Below are 10717 nucleotides of genomic sequence, written 5' to 3' on the forward strand. Positions count from 1 at the left end.
TGTCCGTCAGGCCCCTTCCCTTGAGATAAATCTGCAAATATCTCGGAAACGAAGCGAGCTATGGCAAAATGTTAAGAGACCTTTTTTGTAGAGAATTAAGTTTCCTACTTTTTATGTTCTATGATATTTTTTGATCAGATGCGTAGTTCTCGAGATATATCAAGATATTTAAAAGTTCCGAAGCCGCACCAACATAATAGAGATACAGAAACGCCGTGGCCCCTTTCTTTGAGATAACTCTGCACTATTGCGAGCTGCAAATGCCACTTCCAGCTTAGCTGTGCAGAGGAAGAACAACAAGAAGAAGAAATATCTCGAAATATGTCCGTCAGGCCAGTTCCTTTGAGATGAATCTGCAAATATCTCGGAAACGAAGCGAGCTATGGCAAAATGTTAAGAGACGTTTTTTATAGAGAATTATGTTTCCTACAATTTATGTTCTATGATATTTTTTGATCAGAAGCGTAGTTTTCGAGATACATCGAGATATTTAAAAGTTCCGAAGCCGCACCAACATAATAGAGATACAGAAACACCGTGGCCCCTTTCTTTGAGATAACTCTGCACTAGTGCGAGCCGCAAATGCCACTTCCAGCTTAGCTGTGCAGAAGAAGAACAACAAGAAGAAGAAATATCTCGAAATATGTCCGTCAGGCCCCTTCCCTTGAGATAAATCTGCAAATATCTCGGAAACGAAGCGAGCTATCGCAAAATGTTAACAGACCTTTTTTGTAGAGAATTAAGTTTCCTACTTTTTACGTTCTATGATATTTTTTGATCAGATGCGTAGTTCTCGAGATATATCAAGATATTTAAAAGTTCCGAAGCCGCACCAACATAATAGAGATACAGAAACACCGTGGCCCCTTTCTTTGAGATAACTCTGCACTATTGCGAGCTGCAAATGCCACTTCCAGCTTAGCTGTGCAGAAGAAGAACAACAAGAAGAAGAAATATCTCGAAATATGTCCGTCAGGCCCCTTCCCTTGAGATAAATCTGCAAATATCTCGGAAACGAAGAGAGCTATGGCAAAATGTTAAGAGACCTTTTTTGTAGAGAATTAAGTTTCCTACTTTTTATGTTCTATGATATTTTTTGATCAGATGCGTAGTTCTCGAGATATATCAAGATATTTAAAAGTTCCGAAGCCGCACCAACATAATAGAGATACAGAAACACCGTGGCCCCTTTCTTTGAGATAACTCTGCACTATTGCGAGCTATAAATGCCACTTCCAGCTTAGCTGTGCAGAAGAAGAACAACAAGAAGAAGAAATATCTCGAAATATGTCCGTCAGGCCCCTTCCCTTGAGATATATCTGCAAATATCTCGGAAACGAAGCGAGCTATGGCAAAATGTTAAGAGACCTTTTTTGTAGAGAATTATGTTTCCTACAATTTATGTTGTATGATATTTTTTGATCAGAAGCGTAGTTTTCGAGATACATCGAGATATTTAAAAGTTCCGAAGCCGCACCAACATAATAGAGATACAGAAACACCGTGGCCCCTTTCTTTGAGATAACTCTGCACTAGTGCGAGCCGCAAATGCCACTTCCAGCTTAGCTGTGCAGAGGAAGAACAACAAGAAGAAGAAATATCTCGAAATATGTCCGTCAGGCCAGTTCCTTTGAGATGAATCTGCAAATATCTCGGAAACGAAGCGAGCTATGGCAAAATGTTAAGAGACGTTTTTTATAGAGAATTATGTTTCCTACAATTTATGTTCTATGATATTTTTTGATCAGAAGCGTAGTTTTCGAGATACATCGAGATATTTAAAAGTTCCGAAGCCGCACCAACATAATAGAGATACAGAAACACCGTGGCCCCTTTCTTTGAGATAACTCTGCACTAGTGCGAGCCGCAAATGCCACTTCCAGCTTAGCTGTGCAGAAGAAGAACAACAAGAAGAAGAAATATCTCGAAATATGTCCGTCAGGCCCCTTCCCTTGAGATAAATCTGCAAATATCTCGGAAACGAAGCGAGCTATGGCAAAATGTTAAGAGACCTTTTTTGTAGAGAATTAAGTTTCCTACTTTTTATGTTCTATGATATTTTTTGATCAGATGCGTAGTTCTCGAGATATATCAAGATATTTAAAAGTTCCGAAGCCGCACCAACATAATAGAGATACAGAAACACAGTGGCCCCTTTCTTTCAGATAACTCTGCACTAGTGCGAGCCGCAAATGCCACTTCCAGCTTAGCTGTAGAGAAGAAGAAAAACAAAAAGAAGAAATATCTCGAAATATGTCCGTCAGGCCCCTTCCCTTGAGATAAATCTGCACATATCTCGGAAACGAAGCGAGCTATGGCAAAATGTTAGGAGACGTTTTTTGTAGAGAATTATGTTTCCTACTATTTATGTTCTATGATATTTTTTGATCCGAAGCGTAGTTTTCGAGATATATCGAGATATTTAAAAGTTCCGAAGCCGCACCAACATAATAGGGATACAGAAACACCGTGGCCCCTTTCTTTGAGATAACTCTGCACTATTGCGAGCTGTAAATGCCACTTCCAGCTTAGCTGTGCAGAAGAAGAACAACAAGAAGAAGAAATATCTCGAAATATGTCCGTCAGGCCCCTTCCCTTGAGATATATCTGCAGATATCTCGGAAACGAAGCGAGCTATGGCAAAATGTTAAGAGACCTTTTTTGTAGAGAATTAAGTTTCCTACTTTTTATGTTCTATGATATTTTTTGGTCAGATGCGTAGTTCTCGAGATATATGAAGATATTTAAAAGTTCCGAAGTCGCACCAACATAATAGAGATACAGAAACACCGTGGCCCCTTTCTTTGAGATACGTCTGCACTATTGCGAGCTGCAAATGCCACTTCCAGCTTAGCTGTGCAGAGGAAGAACAACAAGAAGAAGAAGCATCTCGAAATATGTCCGTCAGGCCCGTTCCTTTGAGCTGAATCTGCAAATATCTCGGAAACGAAGCGAGCTATGGCAAAATGCTAAGAGACGTTTCTTGTAGAGAATTATGTTTCCTACAATTTATGTTCTATGATATTTTTTGATCAGAAGCGTAGTTTTCGAGATATATCGAGATATTTAAAAGTTCCGAAGCCGCACCAACATAATAGAGATACAGAAACACCGTGGCTCCTTTCTTTGAGATAACTCTGCACTAGTGCGAGCCGCAAATGCCACTTCCAGCTTAGCTGTGCAGAAGAAGAACAACAAGAAGAAGAAATATCTCGAAATATGTCCGTCAGGCCCCTTCCCTTGAGATAAATCTGCAAATATCTCGGAAACGAAGCGTGCTATGGCAAAATGTTAAGAGACTTTTTTTGTAGAGAATTAAGTTTCCTACTTTTTATGTTGTATGATATTTTTTGATCAGATGCGTAGTTCTCGAGATATATCAAGATATTTAAAAGTTCCGAAGCCCCACCAACATAATAGAGATACAGAAACACCGTGGCCCCTTTCTTTGAGATAACTCTGCACTATTGCGAGCTGCAAATGCCACTTCCAGCTTAGCTGTGCAGAGGAAGAACAACAAGAAGAAGAAATATCTCGAAGTATGTCCGTCAGGCCAGTTCCTTTGAGCTGAATCTGCAAATATCTCGGAAACGAAGCGAGCTATGGCAAAATGTTAAGAGACCTTTTTTGTACAGAATTATGTTTCCTACTTTTTATGTTCTATGATATTTTTTGATCAGACGCGTAGTTCTCGAGATATATCAAGATATTTAAAAGTTCCGAAGCCGCACCAACATAATAGAGATACAGAAACACCGTGGCCCCTTTCTTTGAGATATCTCTGCACTATTGCGAGCTGCAAATGCCACTTCCAGCTTAGCTGTGCAGAAGAAGAACAACAAGAAGAAGAAATATCTCGAAATATGTCCGTGAGGCCCCCTTCCCTTGAGATAAATCTGCAAATATCTCGGAAACGAAGCGAGCTATGGCAAAATGTTGAGAGACCTTATTTGTAGAGAATTAAGTTTCCTACTTTTTATGTTCTATGACATTTTTTGATCAGATGCGTAGTTCTCGAGATATATCAAGATATTTAAAAGTTCCGAAGCCGCACCAACATAATAGAGATACAGAAACACCGTGGCCCCTTTCTTTGAGATAACTCTGCACTATTGCGAGCTGGAAATGCCACTTCCAGTTTAGCTGTGCAGAAGAAGAACAACAAGAAGAAGAAATATCTCGAAATATGTCCGTCAGGCCCCTGCCCTTGAGATATATCTGCAAATATCTCGGAAACGAAGCGAGCTATGGCAAAATGTTGAGAGACCTTTTTTGTAGAGAATTATGTTTCCTACAATTTATGTTCTATGATATTGTTTGATCAGAAGCGTAGTTTTCGAGATATATCGAGATATTTAAAAGTTCCGAAGCCGCACCAACATAATGGAGATACAGAAACACCGTGGCCCCTTTCGTTGAGATAACTCTGCACAAGTGCGAGCCGCAAATGCCACTTCCAGCTTAGCTGTGCAGAAGAAGAACAACAAGAAGAAGAAATATCTCGAAATATGTCCGTCAGGCCCCTTCCCTTGAGATAAATCTGCAAATATCTCGGAAACGAAGCGAGCTATGGCAAAATGTTAAGAGACCTTTTTTGTAGAGAATTAAGTTTCCTACTTTTTATGTTTTATGATATTTTTTGATCAGATGCGTAGTTCTCGAGATATATCAAGATATTTAAAAGTTCCGAAGCCGCACCAACATAATAGAGATACAGAAACACCGTGGCCCCTTTCTTTGAGATAACTCTGCACTAGTGCGAGCCGCAAATGCCACTTCCAGCTTAGCTGTGCAGAAGAAGAACAACAAGAAGAAGAAATATCTCGAAATATGTCCGTCAGGCCCCTGCGCTTGAGATATATCTGCAAATATCTCGGAAACGAAGCGAGCTATGGCAAAATGTTAAGCGACCTTTTTTGTAGAGAATTAAGTTTCCTACTTTTTATGTTCTATGATATTTTTTGATCAGATGCGTAGTTCTCGAGATATATCAAGATATTTAAAAGTTCCGAAGCCCCACCAACATAATAGAGATACAGAAACACCGTGGCCCCTTTCTTTGAGATAACTCTGCACTATTGCGAGCTGCAAATGCCACTTCCAGCTTAGCTGTGCAGAGGAAGAACAACAAGAAGAAGAAATATCTCGAAATATGTCCGTCAGGCCAGTTCCTTTGAGCTGAATCTGCAAATATCTCGGAAACGAAGCGAGCTATGGCAAAATGTTAAGAGACGTTTTTTGTAGAGAATTATGTTTCCTACAATTTATGTTCTATGATATTTTTTGATCAGAAGCGTAGTTTTCGAGATATATCGAGATATTTAAAAGTTCCGAAGCCGCACCAACATAATAGGGATACAGAAACACCGTGGCCCCTTTCTTTGAGATAACTCTGCACTAGTGCGAGCCGCAAATGCCACTTCCAGCTTAGCTGTGGAGAAGAAGAACAACAAGAAGAAGAAATATCTCGAAATATGTCCGTCAGGCCCCTTCCCTTGAGATAAATCTGCAAATATCTCGGAAACGAAGCGAGCTATGGCAAAATGTTAAGAGACCTTTTTTGTAGATAATTAGGTTTCCTACTTTTTATGTTCTATGATATTTTTCGATCAGAGGCGTAGTTCTCGAGATATATCAAGATATTTAAAAGGTCCGAAGCCGCACCAACATAATAGAGATACAGAAACGCCGTGGCCCCTTTCTTTGAGATAACTCTGCACTATTGCGGGCTGCAAATGCCACTTCCAGCTTAGCTGTGCAGAGGAAGAACAACAAGAAGAAGAAATATCTCGAAATATGTCCGTCAGGCCCCTTCCCTTGAGATATATCTGCAAATATCTCGGAAACGAAGCGAGCTATGGCAAAATGTTAAGAGACCTTTTTTGTAGAGAATTATGTTTCCTACAATTTATGTTGTATGATATTTTTTGATCAGAAGCGTAGTTTTCGAGATACATCGAGATATTTAAAAGTTCCGAAGCCGCACCAACATAATAGAGATACAGAAACACCGTGGCCCCTTTCTTTGAGATAACTCTGCACTAGTGCGAGCCGCAAATGCCACTTCCAGCTTAGCTGTGCAGAGGAAGAACAACAAGAAGAAGAAATATCTCGAAATATGTCCGTCAGGCCAGTTCCTTTGAGATGAATCTGCAAATATCTCGGAAACGAAGCGAGCTATGGCAAAATGTTAAGAGACGTTTTTTATAGAGAATTATGTTTCCTACAATTTATGTTCTATGATATTTTTTGATCAGAAGCGTAGTTTTCGAGATACATCGAGATATTTAAAAGTTCCGAAGCCGCACCAACATAATAGAGATACAGAAACACCGTGGCCCCTTTCTTTGAGATAACTCTGCACTAGTGCGAGCCGCAAATGCCACTTCCAGCTTAGGTGTGCAGAAGAAGAACAACAAGAAGAAGAAATATCTCGAAATATGTCCGTCAGGCCCCTTCCCTTGAGATAAATCTGCAAATATCTCGGAAACGAAGCGAGCTATGGCAAAATGTTAAGAGACCTTTTTTGTAGAGAATTAAGTTTCCTACTTTTTATGTTCTATGATATTTTTTGATCAGATGCGTAGTTCTCGAGATATATCAAGATATTTAAAAGTTCCGAAGCCGCACCAACATAATAGAGATACAGAAACACCGTGGCCCCTTTCTTTCAGATAACTCTGCACTATTGCGAGCTGCAAATGCCACTTCCAGCTTAGCTGTGCAGAAGAAGAACAACAAGAAGAAGAAATATCTCGAAATATGTCCGTCAGGCCCCTTCCCTTGAGATAAATCTGCAAATATCTCGGAAACGAAGAGAGCTATGGCAAAATGTTAAGAGACCTTTTTTGTAGAGAATTAAGTTTCCTACTTTTTATGTTCTAGGATATTTTTTGATCAGATGCGTAGTTCTCGAGATATATCAAGATATTTAAAAGTTCCGAAGCCGCACCAACATAATAGAGATACAGAAACACCGTGGCCCCTTTCTTTGAGATAACTCTGCACTATTGCGAGCTGTAAATGCCACTTCCAGCTTAGCTGTGCAGAAGAAGAACAACAAGAAGAAGAAATATCTCGAAATATGTCCGTCAGGCCCCTTCCCTTGAGATATATCTGCAAATATCTCGGAAACGAAGCGAGCTATGGCAAAATGTTGAGAGACCTTTTTTGTAGAGAATTAAGTTTCCTACTTTTTATGTTCTATGATATTTTTTGATCAGATGCGTAGTTCTCGAGATATATGAAGATATTTCAAAGTTCCGAAGTCGCACCAACATAATAGAGATACAGAAACACCGTGGCCCCTTTCTTTGAGATAACTCTGCACTATTGCGAGCTGCAAATGCCACTTCCAGCTTAGTGTGCAGAGGAAGAACAACAAGAAGAAGAAATATCTCGAAATATGTCCGTCAGGCCAGTTCCTTTGAGCTGAATCTGCAAATATCTCGGAAACGAAGCGAGCTATGGCAAAATGTTAAGAGACGTTTTTTGTAGAGAATTATGTTTCCTACAATTTATGTTCTATGATATTTTTTGATCAGAAGCGTAGTTTTCGAGATATATCGAGATATTTAAAAGTTCCGAAGCCGCACCAACATAATAGGGATACAGAAACACCGTGGCCCCTTTCTTTGAGATAACTCTGCACTAGTGCGAGCCGCAAATGCCACTTCCAGCTTAGCTGTGCAGAAGAAGAACAACAAGAAGAAGAAATATCTCGAAATATGTCCGTCAGGCCCCTTCCCTTGAGATATATCTGCAAATATCTCGGAAACGAAGCGAGCTATGGCAAAATGTTAAGAGACCTTTTTTGTAGAGAATTATGTTTCCTACAATTTATGTTCTATGATATTTTTTGATCAGAAGCGTAGTTTTCGAGATATATCGAGATATTTAAAAGTTCCGAAGCCGCACCAACATAATAGAGATACAGAAACACCGTGGCCCCTTTCTTTGAGATAACTCTGCACTAGTGCGAGCTGCCAATGCCACTTCCAGCTTAGCTGTGCAGAAGAAGAACAACAAGAAGAAGAAATATCTCGAAATATGTCCGTCAGGCCCCTTCCCTTGAGATAAATCTGCAAATATCTCGGAAACGAAGCGAGCTATGGCAAAATGTTAAGAGACCTTTTTTGTAGACAATTAAGTTTCCTACTTTTTATGTTCTATGATATTTTTTGATCAGATGCGTAGTTCTCGAGATATATCAAGATATTTAGAAGTTCCGAAGCCGCACCAACATAATAGAGATACAGAAACACCGTGGCCCCTTTCTTTGAGATACGTCTGCACTATTGCGAGCTGCAAATGCCACTTCCAGCTTAGCTGTGCAGAGGAAGAACAACAAGAAGAAGAAGCATCTCGAAATATGTCCGTCAGGCCCGTTCCTTTGAGCTGAATCTGCAAATATCTCGGAAACGAAGCGAGCTATGGCAAAATGCTGAGAGACGTTTCTTGTAGAGAATTATGTTTCCTACAATTTATGTTCTATGATATTTTTTGATCAGAAGCGTAGTTTTCGAGATATATCGAGATATTTAAAAGTTCCGAAGCCGCACCAACATAATAGAGATACAGAAACACCGTGGCTCCTTTCTTTGAGATAACTCTGCACTAGTGCGAGCCGCAAATGCCACTTCCAGCTTAGCTGTGCAGAAGAAGAACAACAAGAAGAAGAAATATCGCGAAATATGTCCGTCAGGCCCCTTCCCTTGAGATAAATCTGCAAATATCTCGGAAACGAAGCGTGCTATGGCAAAATGTTAAGAGACTTTTTTTGTAGAGAATTAAGTTTCCTACTTTTTATGTTCTATGATATTTTTCGATCAGAGGCGGGGTTATCGAGATACATCAAGGTATTTAAAAGTTCCGAAGCCGCACCAACATAATAGAGATACAGAAACACCGTGGCCCCTTTCTTTGAGATAACTCTGCACTATTGCGAGCTGCAAATGCCACTTCCAGCTTAGCTGTGCAGAGGAAGAACAACAAGAAGAAGAAATATCTCGAAATATGTCCGTCAGGCCCCTTCCCTTGAGATATATCTGCAAATATCTCGGAAACGAAGCGAGCTATGGCAAAATGTTAAGAGACCTTTTTTGTAGAGAATTATGTTTCCTACAATTTATGTTGTATGATATTTTTTGATCAGAAGCGTAGTTTTCGAGATACATCGAGATATTTAAAAGTTCCGAAGCCGCACCAACATAATAGAGATACAGAAACACCGTGGCCCCTTTCTTTGAGATAACTCTGCACTAGTGCGAGCCGCAAATGCCACTTCCAGCTTAGCTGTGCAGAGGAAGAACAACAAGAAGAAGAAATATCTCGAAATATGTCCGTCAGGCCAGTTCCTTTGAGATGAATCTGCAAATATCTCGGAAACGAAGCGAGCTATGGCAAAATGTTAAGAGACGTTTTTTATAGAGAATTATGTTTCCTACAATTTATGTTCTATGATATTTTTTGATCAGAAGCGTAGTTTTCGAGATACATCGAGATATTTAAAAGTTCCGAAGCCGCACCAACATAATAGAGATACAGAAACACCGTGGCCCCTTTCTTTGAGATAACTCTGCACTAGTGCGAGCCGCAAATGCCACTTCCAGCTTAGGTGTGCAGAAGAAGAACAACAAGAAGAAGAAATATCTCGAAATATGTCCGTCAGGCCCCTTCCCTTGAGATAAATCTGCAAATATCTCGGAAACGAAGCGAGCTATGGCAAAATGTTAAGAGACCTTTTTTGTAGAGAATTAAGTTTCCTACTTTTTATGTTCTATGATATTTTTTGATCAGATGCGTAGTTCTCGAGATATATCAAGATATTTAAAAGTTCCGAAGCCGCACCAACATAATAGAGATACAGAAACACCGTGGCCCCTTTCTTTCAGATAACTCTGCACTATTGCGAGCTGCAAATGCCACTTCCAGCTTAGCTGTGCAGAAGAAGAACAACAAGAAGAAGAAATATCTCGAAATATGTCCGTCAGGCCCCTTCCCTTGAGATAAATCTGCAAATATCTCGGAAACGAAGAGAGCTATGGCAAAATGTTAAGAGACCTTTTTTGTAGAGAATTAAGTTTCCTACTTTTTATGTTCTAGGATATTTTTTGATCAGATGCGTAGTTCTCGAGATATATCAAGATATTTAAAAGTTCCGAAGCCGCACCAACATAATAGAGATACAGAAACACCGTGGCCCCTTTCTTTGAGATAACTCTGCACTATTGCGAGCTGTAAATGCCACTTCCAGCTTAGCTGTGCAGAAGAAGAACAACAAGAAGAAGAAATATCTCGAAATATGTCCGTCAGGCCCCTTCCCTTGAGATATATCTGCAAATATCTCGGAAACGAAGCGAGCTATGGCAAAATGTTGAGAGACCTTTTTTGTAGAGAATTAAGTTTCCTACTTTTTATGTTCTATGATATTTTTTGATCAGATGCGTAGTTCTCGAGATATATGAAGATATTTCAAAGTTCCGAAGTCGCACCAACATAATAGAGATACAGAAACACCGTGGCCCCTTTCTTTGAGATAACTCTGCACTATTGCGAGCTGCAAATGCCACTTCCAGCTTAGTGTGCAGAGGAAGAACAACAAGAAGAAGAAATATCTCGAAATATGTCCGTCAGGCCAGTTCCTTTGAGCTGAATCTGCAAATATCTCGGAAACGAAGCGAGCTATGGCAAAATGTTAAGAGACGTTTTTTGTAGA

This window comes from Osmia lignaria, unplaced genomic scaffold (assembly GCF_051020975.1).
Source record: "Osmia lignaria lignaria isolate PbOS001 unplaced genomic scaffold, iyOsmLign1 scaffold0012, whole genome shotgun sequence".
In the NCBI taxonomy this organism is placed as follows: Eukaryota; Metazoa; Arthropoda; class Insecta; order Hymenoptera; family Megachilidae; genus Osmia; species Osmia lignaria.